This window comes from Anomaloglossus baeobatrachus, chromosome 1, assembly GCF_048569485.1.
Source record: "Anomaloglossus baeobatrachus isolate aAnoBae1 chromosome 1, aAnoBae1.hap1, whole genome shotgun sequence".
In the NCBI taxonomy this organism is placed as follows: Eukaryota; Metazoa; Chordata; class Amphibia; order Anura; family Aromobatidae; genus Anomaloglossus; species Anomaloglossus baeobatrachus.
Window position 1 is genome coordinate 84,190,195 of NC_134353.1, and position 17,817 is coordinate 84,208,011.

The following is a 17,817-nucleotide window of genomic DNA, read 5'->3' on the forward strand; positions in this document are numbered from 1 at the left end:
CAGGAAATTAACAAGCCGTTTTATACATTAACCATCATAAAAACACACAGTATCCTGTTCATTCCTGGTTATTCACACGTAGGTCCGTACATCTGTCTGATACATTTGAGACACAATGTTAAACTCTTTGATCTGAACGCAGCAAAGAAAAATAAAACAGCGCTATATGGTTGGTCAAAATTGACAGTCGCCATATAAAATGTGTAAATCTCAGTAAGTAAAAGGCCTCACTTGTGATGAATTAAATGACCAAGCAATAAAAGTGGAAGCAGGTGCAATAGAAATATATGTGGATTTAAAACTAGATTAGCTGCAGAACCGTCGTGCCAGATGTAGATCAGAAGGGTTCTACGATCATCACTACAAATAAAAGGGATCTCGGTTGATATACATAATAGTTACAGACTATCTTGTAAGATCTATTATACCGTACATTATAAGGTGCTCCGTGCCCTGACTTCCTGCTAAGCCCTGTCCTGAGCCAATCAGAGGCAGCAGAACTGTAGGGGGAGGGACAGAGCAGTAGCCTGAACCAATGAGACAGGAGGTGTGTCTCAGACTACTTGACTCTTCCTATAGGCACTGCAGATAATCCGGTAGCAACCTCCAGATATATTTACATATTGTGTTTCTCTAAATTCTAGTATTTCTAGGGCTTCAGCATGTACACACATATACAGGTGGGTCCAGAAATATTTGGACAGTGCCGAATATTCGTGATTTGGGGGTCTGCATGCCAATATTTTTTATTCAAAATGAAACAGCTTAGGATATAATAGAAGTGAAGATTTCTGGGTTAATTAAAGTGGATGAACAAAAATATCCTATGACACGTTTAGGATTTGGGCCAATTTTATACAAAGCCTCCTCATTTCAGTGGCTGATAAGTAATTGGACAAATTAATTTTACCATAAATGAAATGATTATTTTTAATATTTTGTGTAAAATCCTATGAAGGCAATGGATGCCTGAAGTCTGGAAGCCATGGACGTCACCAAACACTGGGTTTCCTCCTTTGTGATACTCTTCCAGCCTTTACTGCAGCTGACTTCAGGTGTTGCTTGTTTCCGGGTCTTGGCTGGACCATATATGACAAGCTTTTCTCCCCCTATTCACCTTTTGTGCCTCCCCTATTGCCTCATAGACTGTAAGCTTACGAGCAGGGCCTTCACTCCTCCTGGTATCTTAATTTTGTTATTTTCTATTGTCTCATATTGACTGTACATGTCCCCTCTTAATTGTAAAGCGCTGCGGAATATGTTGGCGCTATAGAAATAAAACTTATTATTATTATTAGTCTTTCTGCCTTAAGTTTTATCTCAAGTATGTGAAATGCAGCTCGATGGGGTTGAAATATGGCGAGTGAAGGAAGCCGGCGCTGACTGGACCCGAAACTCACGTGATGTCACAACCCCACGCGAACCCCAGCACCACGATTTCGGACACCGTGAAACGGCACCGGTACGGGAGAGGAGTATAGGCTTTATTATTTTACACGGAGGAAACATGTGAAATCAGAATGGCTTGTCCTAGTAGTGGAGAACCCTTTTAATTAGGAATGGCGGATCCTGTGTTGACAGTTGTGTACAGTATATGTTGTCATTATAGTCCTGCCTTTGATGAAAGAATATTTTTCCCTATGAAGAAAATTGTCTCCTACTCTGTGGGTTTTACCTTCCCCTGGTTCAACACTGCAGAACAGCTGCACTAAAAATAGGCTGAACTAGATGGACATAATATCTTCCTTCTGCCTTACAAACTATGTTACTATGTATGTTACTATGTTACTATGATAGTAAAACTTCTTAAAGAACAAGAAATCTGATACACCCTGCCCTCACTTAATGTTGATTAACTCATTTGGTCTGAAGGCGGGGACACAGAAACTGGCGCTGATTGGAGACAGGGCTCGCATGACATCACTTGGGGGGGGAACGAGGAAACAGAAGTGGTTATCCTAGTAATGGACAGCCCCATTAATAGGTGGGATCTGTAAATTCAATATATAAAGCCGAGTGTATGTATGTGTGTATATATATACAGTACAGACTAAACGTTTGGACACACAATCTCATTCATAGAGTTTTCTTTATTTTCATGACTCTGAAAATTGTAGATTCACATTGAAGACATCAAAACTATCAATTAACACATGTGGAATGAAATACTTAACAAAAAAGTGTGAAACAACTGAAAATATGTCTTATATTCTAGGTTCTTCAAAAGTAGCCACCTTTTGCTTTTATTACTACTTTGCACACTCTTGCCATTTTCTTGATGAGCTTCAAGAGGTAGTCACCGGAAATGGTCTTCCAACAGTCTTGAAGGAGTTCCCAGAGATGCTTAGCACTAGTTGGCCCTTTTGCCTTCACTCTGCAGTTCAGCTCACCCCAAACCATCTCAATTGGGTTCAGGTCTGGTGACTGTGGAGACCAGGTCATCTGGCATAGCACCCCATCACTCTCCTTCTTAGTCAAATAGCCCTTACACAGTCTGGAGGTGTGTTTGGGGTCATTGCCCTGTTGAAAAATAAATGATGGTCCAACTAATTGCAAAATGGATGGAATAGCATGCCGCTACAAGATGCTGTGGTAGCCATGCTGGTTCATTATGCCTTCAATTTTGAATAAATACCCAACAGTGTCACCAGCAAAGCACCATCACACCTCCTCCTCCATGCTTCACGGTGGGAAGCAGGCATGTAGAGTCCATCCGTTCACCTTTTCTGCGTCGCACAAAGACACGGTGGTTGAATCCAAACATCTCAAATTTGGACTCATCAGACCAAAGCACAGATTTCCACTGGTCTAATTTCCATTCCTTGTGTTCTTTAGCCCAAACAAGTCTCTTCTGCTTGTTGCCTGTCCTTAGCAGTGGTTTCCTAGCAGCTATTTTACCATGAAGGCCTGCTGCACAAAGTCTCCTCATAACAGTTGTTCTATAGATGAGTCTGCTGCTAGAACTCTATGTGGCATTGACCTGGTCTCTAATCTGAGCTGCTGTTAATCTGCGATTTCTGAGGCTGGTGACTTAGATAAACTTATCCTCCGCAGCAGAGGTGACTCTTGGTATTCCTTTCCTGGGGTGGTCATCATGTGAGCCAGCTTCTTTGTAGCGTTTGAAAGTGTCCCCAAGTGCAGTGGCAAAAACCATCAAAGTTTTCCCAATTTTTCGGACTGACTGACCTTCATTTCTTAAAGTAATGATGACCACTCATTTGTCTTTACTTAGAATTTGTATTATGGCAAGAAAAAAGCAGCCAACAGTCTATTCAGTAGGACTATCAGCTGTGTATCCACCAGACTTCTGCACAACACAACTGATGGTCCCAACCCCATTTATAAGGCAAGAAATCCCACTTATTAAACCTGACAGGGGACACCTGTGCAGTGAAAACCATTTCCGGAGACTACCTCTTGAAGCTCATCAAGAGAATGCCAAGATTGTGCAAAGCAGTAATCAAAGCAAAAGGTGGCTTCTTTGAAGAACCTAGAATATAAGACATATTTTCAGTTGTTTCACACTTTTTTGTTAAGTATTTCATTCCACATGTGTTAATTCATAGTTTTGATGCCTTCAATGTGAATCTACAATTTTCAGAGTCATGAAAATAAAGAAAACTCTTGAGGTGTGTCCAAACTTTTGGTCTGCACTGTATGTATATCCGTTAAAAGGAATCTGCACCATCGCATTTACAATCACGAAATTTTGCACAGACACCTCATGTGACTCAGGGAACGTCATAGACTATGTTTTTACAGGAAAATGTAACCCCGCGCTTTACAATTACTCTCCAAAATTAAAGTCAATGGAGATAAGAGCTACAGCTTATTAACAGGATCTGTAATTGGTTGCTATAGGAAAAAAAAATAAATTGTTAGTATAAGAAGCTTATGTGTAAGGTAATAAGATGTCGGTGGGGAGACAGACAGAGAGAGACAGAAAAAGACAGAAAGGGAAAGAAAGGCAGACAGGGAAAGAAAGGCAGACAGGGAAAGAAAGGCAGACAGGGAAAGAAAGGCAGACAGGGAAAGAAAGGCAGACAGGGAAAGAAAGGCAGACAGGGAAAGAAAGGCAGACCGGGAAAGAAAGGCAGACCGGGAAAGAGAGACAGACAGGGAAAGACAGAGACAGACAGGGAAAGACAGAGACAGACAGGGAAAGAGAGACAGACAGGGAAAGACAGAGACAGACAGGGAAAGACAGACAGACAGAGACAGACACAAACAGGTAGACACCGACATGGAGAGACAAAGACAGTTACTATCCCGGGCAATGCCCGGGTACTACAGCTAGTATGGCATAAATGTATGAAATGCAAATATTATTTGTAAAGCATTTCATATTTTTTTTTACATTCAGGATACTCATTTTATTATTATTATGCTTTCTTTTAACAGAGTATTACAATCTCAGTGAGAACAAGTTCATGGATATGCCATTTTTGTGAAAATTTAGCATTCGACACATAGGTAGAATGTAGGAAATGCTGTGTAAGCTCTTTGGAAACACTTGTAGCAGTTGACGTACTTTATTTCGAAGGGCAAATGTTAATCCTATAAGTCTAAGCTTGAAAAAAAGTTGTATTTAAACAGAAAATGAATAATTTAAAGTGTGAGGTATATTATTTAGTTTTTACTATAAAATACCCACTGGAAAGTGTGCCAAACCCAACAAACAATGCCATGTTTCATAGGAGAGGGCATAGCATTTGAGCAGTGTACGGGTTTTATTGTACACATTCCAATTTCTCCAAATCTGATCCCGGGGTGACTGGAAGCTACACTGAACAGTTTCCCTTTTTTATTGCATTGCAGTTTCTATAATGGTGTTGATTCAATGCTGTCAAATTATAGGGCAAATATATTCACAAGCATTTAAGGACAAGCAAGTTCTTTGAGTAAATACAAGGAAGAAAAAAAAAAACCTTAAACTGATTTCCTGAGGAAGGGACCCAACTGGCTTGTAAAAACCTGTAAATTTGCAAATCTAGTAAGTCTGCATAATGGTGTCATTTGATTATCAACTAAAATGTTCACTTACTCCATAAAAATTTTAAAAAAACTTTTACTTAAAAATGATATTGGAGGTCTTTAATTTGTATACTCAGGAGATGTGTGTTGTTCTTGCAAAGTCATTCCAAAGTCATACTTTACTGCGTAAACGAGCTAATAAGGCTTTACTGCAACATGCTGGGCTCAGCGTCTTAAAGAACGGCAGCATTCACCTAGTAACAGCTAGGCACCAGGTAATATAGAGGCAATGCTACAAAAAGGCACTGACCGGATCGGACATTTTCTAACTAAGAGTTTGCGTATATATATTGACTGACGCGGTTACTGGGGTGAAATTATATCCAAAACTATTATGGGACATTTGAGATTCCATGTTATAGCAGGAGCCTCAGTAGCTGGCAAATCTCAATGGCATGCTTTGTGGAGCAATGGAATCAATAATAAAACAGACTGACCCAATTCCCGATACAGCTTTTTGATGGTATAGATGAAGTTTGGGTGTAATAACCTTCCGGTAAGACTGTGGGTAGAGTATTTGGATTGCTCTTGGCCCCTCTGCCTGCTTCCGGTGTCTGTTCATCTGAATAATAAGTCGAGAACACAATCCGCGCATGCACCATCACCGCAGTCATTTTACTGAAGTTTGACCATTGCCTCTCTCTCGGCGCTTCCGCCTGCTTACAGTGTCTGCTCATCTGAATGACAAGCCTAGAACACAATCCGCGCATGCGCCATCACCGCAGTCGTTTTACTGAAGTCTGCTCTTTGCCTCTCTCTCGGCCCTTCCGCCTGCTTATGTGAATGACAAGCCGAGAACACAATCTGCGCATGCGCCATCACCGCAGTTGTTTTACTGAAGAGTGCCAGAAGATGAATCTGCGCATGTGCTGCCACAATGTCCTTTTACCAAAGACCGCCAGGAAAGGAGTCTGCCAAAGTGCCGACCATGGTAAATATGGTGCCAGCGCATACTTAAAAGAAGTAGAGGCACATACAGACACTAGAGGCATGTGGAGGGGTGAGGATATAGAAGAAGACCCTACCCACAGTTCCGCCCCAATACACCGAAACCTTATTACACTCAATCTTCAAATGTGGATTAAACAATAACCAGGAAGTGTATTTCGTCATTAAAGGTATCCAATCAATCAGTACAATAATAGTGTCATTATGGCCATAACTTTGCTATGCTAAGTCGTGATGACAGGTTCTCTTTAAGTACTTCTTGCAATAGTACCCCCAACTTAAGCGAGCTTTACACGCTGCGAGATCGCAAGCGATTGTACCCGCCCCTGTCAGTTGTGTGCACGGGCAAATCGCTGCCCTTCGCGCACAACCTCACTTACCCCCCCCCCCCCCGTCACATGGACTTACCTGTCGGAGGGGCGGAAATAAGCGGGACGTAAACATCTCGCCCACCTCTTCCTTCCGCATTGCCGGTGGAGGCAGGTAAGGAGATGTACCTCGCTCCTGCGGTGTCACACATAGCGATGTGTGGTGCCGCAGGAACGAGAAACAACATCGCTAATAAGAGGTAAACGATTTTTTGTTTTAGGACGACCTCTTTGTGGCAAACGATTTTTGACGCTTTTACGATCGTTTTCGGACGCACATAACGGTTACACGCTACGATATCGTTAATGACGCCGGATGTGCGTCACAAACAACGTGACCCCGACGAGAATTCATTAACGATATGGTAGCGTGTAGAGCCCGCATTAGACTCTTCACAAAGTATCTCCCTCAGAATCTTCCTCGAGAGTCTATTTTAAATGAAAGGGGGCATTAAGAGTGTGAGATATGAGAAATCAGGAGAACAGATTGCCAGTTATTACATGTCTCATACTGATAATGACCCATTTCATTTAAAATAAGGTTCAGAGGCAGATTTTCATGTTGATCTAGGTTTGGCCCTATCAGTTATTACATGTCTCACACTGTTTACAACGCCTTTCATTTAAAATAAGGTCTAGAGGCAGATTCTTATGTAGATCTGTGTTTGGCCCTGTCAGTCATTACATATCTCACACGGTTTACGCCACCTTTCATTTAAAATAAGTTCTGGAGGCAGATTCTCAGGGAGATATATGTCTGGCCCATAGATCTTTACAGTTCATTTACATATAAGAAAAAAGTGGATTTCTCTGGAATGAGACATTGGATCAGATATATCAATCTACATGCCCATATACTCCTCCCTCTGTATCTAGCTCTTCCCATCATCATAGACTCTCATGAGTAACACACCATCTCCTCTCAGTAATGGAAAAGTCTTCACTGAATACAGGTTTTAACTCAGAGTTGAGAATTTTGATAATGATGGTAAATCTGGCAGAGAAAGAAGCTAATTTGTCTGATTTTTATTATTATTAATAATTATTATAGCGCCATTTATTTCATGGCGCTTTACAAGTGAAAGAGGGTATACGTACAATATCTGATACGATATATTACAATGTTCCTTATTTTCTTGTGTACTATTGATTATGAAATAACGATGAATACACTTTACCAAAATGCTGGTTTTTAAGCCATTAGTAAAAATAAAATAATCAGAAAAAAATCATGTGATGTAATCCCATAGGGGACTGTTAAACTGTGGAATGGAAACCATTAGTAAAAGTTTGAGATAAGATACAGCAAGGACAATAAATCTTTGGCTGTAAAGGCAGACGCTTACGTTAAGGCAAATATAATTGGCATTCCTAATAGACAAAGCTGAATTATTACAATTGTGCACATCATTTTTCCTTTTAAAAACAAGCTGGATTAACATTAGACATATATGCACAGAGTACACGTCCCGCAATGATTTGTGTCATAAACAACCTCATAAAAGACTCAGTGGAAGGCTCGGTTATTTTATATTTTTTTTACACAAGATATTTTGAAGAAACGGTGCAAGTTTTCTGAAAAAGTGCAATAATTTATTAATAATATGAATATTTATTAGATTTATTTTTGTCATTTTTCATGTCACTACAGTTAAAAAAAAAATAATTATATGACATTTTGCAAGGCTTGGTTAATTTTCTTTTTTTCACAGAAGATATTTTGAAGGAAAGGTGCAAATTTTGTGAAAAAGTGAAAGAATTTAACTTCTGAATAATATGAAAATGTAAAGTTTTTTTTATTTTTCATGTCACTATTGTAAAAAAAAAAAAAAAAAAAAAAAAAAAAGAAGTATAAAATTTTGCAATTTTAACTATGGCTGCTATAAAAGATATAAGGCTTGTACTTCCAGCTCTTAAAGGGAACCTGTCAAGTTTTTTTATTTTTTATATTAAAATCACCCCTAATGTGTTTTAAATTATGCAATATCCATAACTAACATCGTTTTAAAATAAAAATAAAAACAACCCATGTATTTATCTTAAAAAAAGACTTTATATACTTAGGTGAATGCGGTTAGGTTTCAGTCATAGACATGGCACTTTTGCTGAGATCAGTCACTGTCACTCAAGTTCAGGCAGCACTCTTTTTTTTAACTTAGTCACGCGCTCCGCATTGCAATTGATTATACCACAGGTCCTTCACCATTATCTCTCTGCTGACCTCCGCCCATTACAGTCACATGATTGTGATATCACCACAGGTCCTGCACCACATACATTATTTAGTGTTAAAAAATAAAATAGATAAAAAAATAAGTATCATTAGTTAGTTTTTTACGGTTCGAACCAGGACCACAACAGCCAAACAGGCCTCAGGTTTACTGACTAGAGAAGATTGAATCCAAGGTTTGGTGTTCATACCAAACACAGACTTTACAAAAAACAGAGTTTGGATGCTTTACATATATTATAATAATAATTTTATTCATTTATATAGCGCTATTAATTCCACAGCGCTTTACATACACTGGCAATACTGTCCCCATTGGGGCTCACAATCTAAGGTCCCTATCAGTATATTTTTGAATTGTGGGAGGAAACCGGAGAACCCGTAGGAAACCCACGCAAACCCTGGGAGAACATACAAACTCCTTGCAGATGGTGTCCTTGGTGGGATTTGAACCGAGGACCCCAGCGCTGCAAGACTGCAGTGCTAACCAGTGAGCCACCGTGCTGCCCATACATCTCTGTGCTCGGGTACACCGAGTGCTCAGCCCAGTGCGAGCCGCTTGCAGTGTTTGGACGGCTCACACTGGGGGGTAAAAACAACATGATTGGATGTAGTGTGCACCAAACAAAAAATGGAAAAACCCTGCCCACCCGCCCCCCAGGGTTGATCTGTTTATGGCTGCCTGCATGTGGGTGGAGACCCAAACTGCCCAGTGACTTCCATAGGGGGTTCAGGTCAAATCCGGGACCCAAACAGAACTTTATCTAAAGTCCAGTTGAACCCGCTAAACCCAACTTCCACGGGTCCGCTCATCTCTACTCCTGGCCTGAACTCAACAGCCTCATGTGTGTCTCTGAGGCTGTAAGTTGGGATCAGATGACCCACGAACTGCGCCGACGCTGTGACAAAATCATTTGCAGTTAGCTAATCAGTTTTTTATTTACAAGAAAATAGAAGAAAATGTTGAGTTAACTATCAATAAAGTTAGGCAGATATTTTAAACTTAACTCCAATCCACGCACACACACAAAAAATATAACAAATACCTGAATTTTTAAGAACTTGACAGATGAGTATTAGCCAATAAATTACATTTACGTGTGTGTGTGTGTGTCTGTGTGTCTCTGTGTGTGTGTGTCTGTGTGTGTGTGTCTGTGTGTGTGTGTGTGTGTGTGTGTGTCTGTGTGTGTCTGAGTGTGTGTGTGTGTGTGTGTGTGTGTGTGTTTGTGTGTGTGTTTTTTTAAAATAAAAAAATGGAGATGGCTACATGAAGCTGGCAAAAAATATTTCTTCCAAACTAATCTATATTGATAAGTTGGAGCTTTACTGCTTTCAATTGATCTCTGTAGGAAATACTTCTAATGCTCTTTGGATTACAATGTTCCCCTAAAATAAGGAGTAAAAAAAAAGTTCTATATGAAAATCACAAAATAGTAATATATTACATAAAACACAAATATACATTCTCAAAGAAAACCCCCCTAAACAATAAATTCTAGACTCTATTTCTTTGCCTGCAGTTTTCCTATACCAGCCGGCCGACCCAAAAGTGGTAACATAATGAAATAACTATTTGCCTTTTGATGCCGGCAATCATGAACCACTTACAAAGCGGCTGTGATTGACAGGTAATTACAGGCACATTGGCTTTACTTAATTCATTTTCTCTCCTTAACCTTTGCTTAGGAAAACATAAGCAAAACCTTTAGAGTCAAATTGAATGACTGGCAGATAAATGTGCCCAAATTATCCAAATGCTGCCACCGCTCATTAATGTCCTGTATCTTAGTTGTGTCTAAGGAGGGTTTTGAGCACCAAGACACCAAACACTTAAAAAGTATCTATCCTCCACCTGGGGAGGGATGCCCTTTTATTTAAGAAAATCAGTGGGCAGCGACAAACTGATAATTTGTATAAGTATAACTTATTAGCAAATGTGGTCATTAGTGTCCTTAATATTACAATACATGACCCAACGTTTCAGAAAAAGCCAAGCTCGAAATTCCGGGCTGTTGGATCCCGCCATCACACAATAACATACAGAGAACAAAATAATAAGAAGGAGAAAGTAAACAATTAGAGATTCTACAAAAGAAGCCATCAATAATAACTAAGGGGGGTTTCTATAATGTGTATGGTGTCTTTGCTGTAAACAATGCTCATTCCCCCCCCCTCCCATTGACCTTTTGTGCCTCCCCTATTTTCCTCAGACTGTAGCTTATGACAGGGCCCTCACTCCTCCTGGTATCTTAATTTTGTTTGTTTTTTTTAGTATTGTCTCAAATTGTCTGTGCATGCCCCCTCTGAATTGTAAAGCGCTGCGGAATATGTTGGCGATATAGAAATAAAACATTATTATTATATTAAAAGATCCCTCAAAAAAATGTTTTAATTCAGATAAAACAAAGTGTTCTAAAATAAAAGATAACTTTACATGTTCCAAAATGGGGGCATCTACATCATAGAATGTAAACAATCTGCGTTGGACGAAACAAATGTATTGTCTGAACAGGTTAAAAACACCTTAACCCCTTCACCCCCGGGAGATTTTCCAGTTTTTGTTGTTTTATTTTGCTATTATTCTTCAGAGAGCTGTAACCTTTTTTTATTTTGCCATCAATCTTGCCATAGGAGGGCTTGTTTTTTTGCAGAACAAGTTCTACTTTTAAAATTAAACCATAAGTTTTACCATACAGTGTACTAGAAAAGAGCAAAAAAAAAAGAAAAAAAAAAAAAGTGCAACTGCACGATTGTTTTTGGGGTATTTTATTCACCATGTTCACTATGGTAAAACTGATGTGTGGGTGTGATGCCTCAGATAGGTAGGAGTTCGTAGATACCAAACATGTATAGGTTTACTTTTATCTAAAGGGGTAAAAAAAATGCAGAAGTTTGTCCAATAAAAGTGGTGTACTTTTTGCATCATTTTCCGTGACCCGTAGCGTACTCATTTTTCGGGCTATGGGGCTCAGTGATGGCTTATTTTTTGCGTCTTGAGCTGACATTTTTAATTGTGCCATTTTTGCGCAGATGCTATATTTTGATCGCCTGCTATTGCATTTTGCGCAAAAGTTGCGACGACTAAAAAATGTAATTTTGGAGTTTGGAATTTTTCCGCTATGCCTTTGATTTTATATTTTTATAGCGCAGGCATTTCTGAACATGGAGATAAAAAATATGCATATATTTTTTAATTTTTTAACCCTTTAATTTTCAATGTGGCAAATGAGGGGGGGGGGGTGATTTGAACTGTACGATTTTTCTATTTTTTTAAACTTTTTTTATTTTACTAGTTCCTCTAGGGAGCTATAAGGATCAGCAGTCTGATCGCTCATTCATTTCTTCTGATCAAAGCAGCATCGCTCTGAACAGCAGAAATGCTGCACTGCTGTTACAGCCAGCGTTTTGTCAGCTGTAACATGAACTAAGTCATGCTAGCGACAGGAGTCATGACATGACCCTGTGCTACCATGACAACCATTGGCTCCCCATGATCATGTCACGGGGACCTCCGATGGCAGTGGGGAAAGGCGCGTGCTTTAAATGTGACAGCACAATTTAAGGGGTTAACAGGTGCAGGTGGATTGCAGATCCACCTGTGCCTGATAGCCGCACATGTCAGCTATTCAAATCAGCTGACGTGGGGGGGATCACCACCGGCTCACCATAGCAGCTGGCGGTGATTTCACTTCATGATTTAGGACGTACCGTTACGTCCCTGGTCATGAAGGGGTTAATAACATCAATAAAGGTTTAAAAGGACATGGGCTCTCACGCCATTTACATTAAACTCACAATTAATCCTATAAAGGTCTCAAATTTTATCGAACTCAGACAGTCCCCAAGCAATGGAGGGGAGGGGACTATATAGGTCAGATGTCCAGAATAAAGTCCTAATTATTTTTTTACTTAATAGTTTGACCCCAAAAGGCTTAAGGCCCCGTTACACGCAACGACATCGCTAACGAGATGTTGTTGGGGTCACGGAATTCGTGACGCACATCCGGCCTCATAAGCGACGTCGTTGCGTGTGACACGTACGAGCGACCGCTAATGATGCAAAATACTCACCAAATCGTTGATTGTTGACACGTCATCCATTTCCCAAATGTCGTTCCTTGTTCTGGAAGGAGGTTGTTCGTCGTTCCTGAGGCAGCACACATTGCTACATTTGACACCCCAGGAACAACGAACAACACCGTACCTGCGTCCTCCAGCAACGAGGTGGGCGTGACTTACATGCGGCTGCTCTCCGCCCCTCAGCTACTATTGGACGCCCTGCCGTGTGATGCGCTGTGACGCCGCACGAACCGTCCCCCTTAGAAAAGAGGCTGTTCGCTGGCCACAGCGACGTCGCTAGGAAGGTAAGTACGTGTGACGGCTCCTAGCGATATTGTGTGCCACGAGTAGCAATTTGCCAGTGACGCACAAACGACGGGGACGGGTGCTTTCACGAGCGACATCGCTAGTGATGACACTGCGTGTAAAGCCCCCTTTATACCATGATATTGAGGTACATAGAGTTATCTTAAGTTACATGGCTTTTAAAGTATAAAGTAGGAGAAAAATACTGAAGCTAGTGCTGAGAGGTGGGTGGGATTATGGGCGTAGAGAGCAGTGAATATTCATTATCTTTAGCAGTGGACACACTGATCACCCCAGCTACTGGCTTACTGCATCGACTATGGCAATCCCGTGTGTCTGCTATTAAAGAGCATAAATATTCACTGCACCTCACAACCATAATCCTGAGCGTGAGTTGCAGGGAATATTACTTTTGAATTAGCTATCAGCTGACGTCGGCGTGTAACTGGGGGAGTATGGCAATGTATTTTACTTCTACTCTCTTGTTTCACTTGGATAACAAGCTAATTACCCGGAGCTGACATTTATCAGATATTTGGTTTTTTTTCAAGGATTTAGTGGGCACGGAGTGTGTGTGCTTTATAGATAGTGGCATTTCACCCTTACTGACTATTTAACAGGGTTTATTCATTAAGCTCTCTTATATCAGTAAAGGTACCGTCACATTAAGCAACATCGCTAGCAACATCGCTGCTGAGGCACAACTTGCTAGCGATGTTGCTGTGACATCCAGGAACAACCTAGCCCCTGCTGTGAGGTCATTGGTTGTTGCTGAATGTCCTGGACCATTTTTTAGTTGATGCTCTCCCGCTGTAAAGCGCACATCGCTGTGTGTGACGGCGACAGAGCAACAACTGAATGTGCAGTAAGCAGGGAGCCGGCTTCTGCGGACGCTGGTAACCACGGTAAACATCGGGTAACCAAGAAGCCCTTTCCTTGGTTACCCGATATTTATCTTCGTTACCAGCGTCCGCCGCTCTCACGCTGCCAGTGCCGGCTCCCTGCTCCCTGCACACATAGCTGGAGTACACATCGGGTTAAGGCCCAGTCACACTAAACAACTTACCAGCGATCCCAACAATGATACAACCTGATAGGGATCGCTGGTAAGTTGTTTAGTGTGACTGGGCCTTAATCCAAAAAGGATCATAGGACCGCTGGAACCTGGACCTTTCAAGAGAAAAGGGAAAATTTATCTCAGTTAGAATGGCGTGGGAGTGTGCATGCGCCCAGCCGATCCATTCATACCCTATTAGGTGGCTTGACTTTTTCCGGCAAAGAGAATGAATGGAGCGGCAGTCAGGGGTTCAACCTGCTGTGCCATTTTGTAACATGAACCTAAAATAAAAAAAAATACCCCAATTTTCCACTCGGTGCAGGTCAAGGAGTGGGAGGGACACCTACAGGTCACCAAATTATCAAAGGGAGTTTTTCTTTGATGGATTATACATTGCGTGGTCACTTGTATGTAATAAAAATATATATATATATATATATAATTTTTATAAACAATATAATTTGTAAACAATGAATAATAGAAATATAACTACTCGTGTCAAATATATATATAACAAAATTTTAATGATGTGAATATTTTTTTTTAATACTCTCAATGAGTGTCATGAATTTACATGTACAGCTTGACGAATTCCCAAATATATCTCATAACTAGATCACATAAATGGTCAAAACGTGTAACATTCTGATGATAAGGCAGGACTTGATATTTTGTCTACTATCTAGCCGCTATCAATGGTAATGGAGTTACAACCATTACATGGCCACCTTACCGCAGGATATAAAATGAGTAAATCCGAAATGTGGAGACTAATGAAAGCAAGACCTTGGACTCGATATGGATACACGGCCTCGCTCGCTCTCCCCAGCACATGTGCATGTGTTTAAAGCCTATTTGTATGCTAAACTAAAATTATATACATTTTATACTCGCAATAAAATAATGTTATAAAAACACTGCTGTGGAACAGAGTGTATACTGCTATGATTTGTAGGACCAAATCACTACCCGCAAAAGTACTTGCAGCTGTTCATACAACTTGTGAAATTACATAATGCTTAAATAATGACCTATCATGATTAGCCCACACAGAAATGACAAGCAAAATGCACTAATAATTTATTAATTTGATTTACATGTGCTTAAAATTATGTACATATTTTCTCTTCTAAAAATACACAGGGGTCATAATTTGAAGGACCAAGGATATAGCAATTTCTTTACGACAATCTTTGTGCAGCATTTTGTCTCTGAGGAGTCCTAATAATTAGATATTTACTGGGAAGATGGTGACATTTTAGCTGTTTAAATCCTTTTTAGATTTGTTTTTTTTTTATCAGACTTTGAAAATGTTACAAATTAAATCAGTTTAAAATTATTTTCAAATTTGGAATTAATTTGCAAATCGCTGTGCCAATTAACAATTCTTATGTTATTTTTCACAGATATATAATAATGTTAAAAAATGTGGGTTTATAAAGCGCATATATACATCTTATAATGAAAAATGGCAACATGTACCTAAATATAAAATGTAAAAAAAAATGTGAATAATTTTTATGCATGATTTCCAACATTTTTTATTCTGCTTTTTTTTCTTTAATATATTCCATCATTTGCTAATTGTTTTTATGCATGATTTCTAATTTTTTTTTATTCTACTTTTTTCTTTTTTTTAATATATTTAATAATTTGCTAATCATTTCTTATGCATTTCTATTTTTTTATTCTCATTTTTTTCTATTTTAATATCCATCATTTTTTTATGCATGATTTCTAATTTTGTTTTATTCTGATTTTATTTTTCCTTTTTAAATTTATTCCATTTTTTTATCATTTTTTATGCATGATATCTAATTTTTTTTTGCTCTGCTTTTTTCCTTTTTTAATATTAAATCATTTGCTAATAATTTTTTATGCATGATTTCTTTTATTCTGAATTTTTTCTTTAATATCCATCTTTTTTATGCATGATTTCTAATTTTGTTTTATTCAGATTTGTTTTTTCCTTTTTTATTTTTATTCCATTTTTTTTAATTATTTTTTTATGCATGATTTCACATTTTTTTTTGTTCTGCTTTTGTCCTTTTTTAATATATTTAATCATTTGCTAATCATTTTTTTATGCATGATTTCTAATTGTTTTATTCAGATTTGTTTTTTTTCCTTTTTTATTTTTAATTTATTCCATTTTTTTATCATTTTTTATGCATGATTTTTATTTTTTTTTGTTCTGATTATTTTTCTTTTTTAATATATTCCATCATTTGCTAATTATGATTTTATGCATGATTTCTATTTTTTTTTTTGTTCTGCTTTTTTTTTTAATATATTCCATTATCTATTACCAATTTTTATGCTTGATTTCTATTTTTTTATTCTGCTTTTTTTTCTTGAATATATTCCATATTCTCCTAATCATTTTTTTATGCATGATTTCTATTTTTTTTTATTTTGCTTTTTTTTTCTTTTTTAATAAATTCCATCATTTGCTAGACATTATTTATGCATTATTTCAATTTAATAATTATGGGTCTTTTTTAATATATTCCATCATTGTTATTAAAGAGAAGTAATTATCAACAATATCTATATAATTTGACATTATAAAACAGAGAACATTTTGGAATCGGTAATTGAAAAAAAAAAAATTGTTGTTTAGTTGTCGTCAAGTTTCATCTGAAGGTAGAAGAAAAAAACATACAGAAAAGAAAAGATGGCAATACAACTAAATCATATAAAAATATTTAAAACTCTTAAAAACGGGATAATCGAAGACTAAAGATGTAAAAAAAAAAAAAAGTACAAATAATCATAATATAATGTTCCCATCACTATGGTGTTCACTGACTACAGTATTGCAAAGTGTTACTATTGCCGTCAAGTACACTGTGACCTCAATGGAGACCTAATGACCAAATTATAGGTCAATAGATCTAAACTAATCTCTGGACGCTGTTAAAAAACAGTTCTGTCATACCATCAATGGCTCAGTTAAAGGGACTCCATCAGCCCAAACTGACATTATAAGCTAAGGACACAGCTTTGTAGAGAATGTAGCCCTTATAAAATAGCTTTAATGTCGGTCTCAATTATGTAGAAACAGAAGTTTAATCAAATGTGTTAATTAGATGCTCGGTGCACCCAGGGTGTAGCCAAGAGGTTCAGCGCAATGTTCCGCGCACTTGTGTTCCATATCCCTACCTTACCCACCGGTTCTTGACAGCGTGGAACAAGTACAGTCTACCGAAAAAGCTCAGACCAGTAAATCACCAGTGAGGGAGGAGAGACATCGAAATCAGTGGGCAAAACGGTGCAGTACACCATATGGCCACAACATGGGTAGACGCAGCACCCCAATTCGCATATTTGAATTTCACTTTCTGCTGAGTGGAGACTGTGATAACAACACAGGTGTGGGGTTTTTTAGGGTCTATACCCCCTGCAAGGCTATGTGCCTAATTCATATTGTCAGCTTGGGCTTACAGAGTCAAGTGCAAACAGATCCTTAGACCGTAGCCACCATGTTCATCAACATTTCATTTTCAGGCCTCATTCACATGTCTGTGACTCCTGTATATGCTGTATCTCTGATTTTCATGGATAGTACACATACCCAATAAAGTCTATAGTGTACTCGTTCTAGTGTGGACCATATGTCCGAAAAAAAAGGCATGCAGACATATCCATATATAACACTAACCTACACTAAAAAAAAAGAAAAAAAAATATAATAATATATATATTTATATATAATTTCTATTTTTTATATATATATATATATATATATATATATATATATATATATATATATATATATATATATATATATATATATATATATATATATATAT

At 38.3% G+C, this 17,817-nt stretch overlaps 1 protein-coding gene across 1 annotated transcript in view; it reads right to left on the reverse strand.

Moving 5' to 3' along the window:
* The window catches only part of RAB28 (RAB28, member RAS oncogene family), a 175,809-nt gene that overhangs the window by 18,088 nt on the left and 139,904 nt on the right, over nucleotides 1-17,817 (reverse strand). The window lies entirely within an intron of this gene.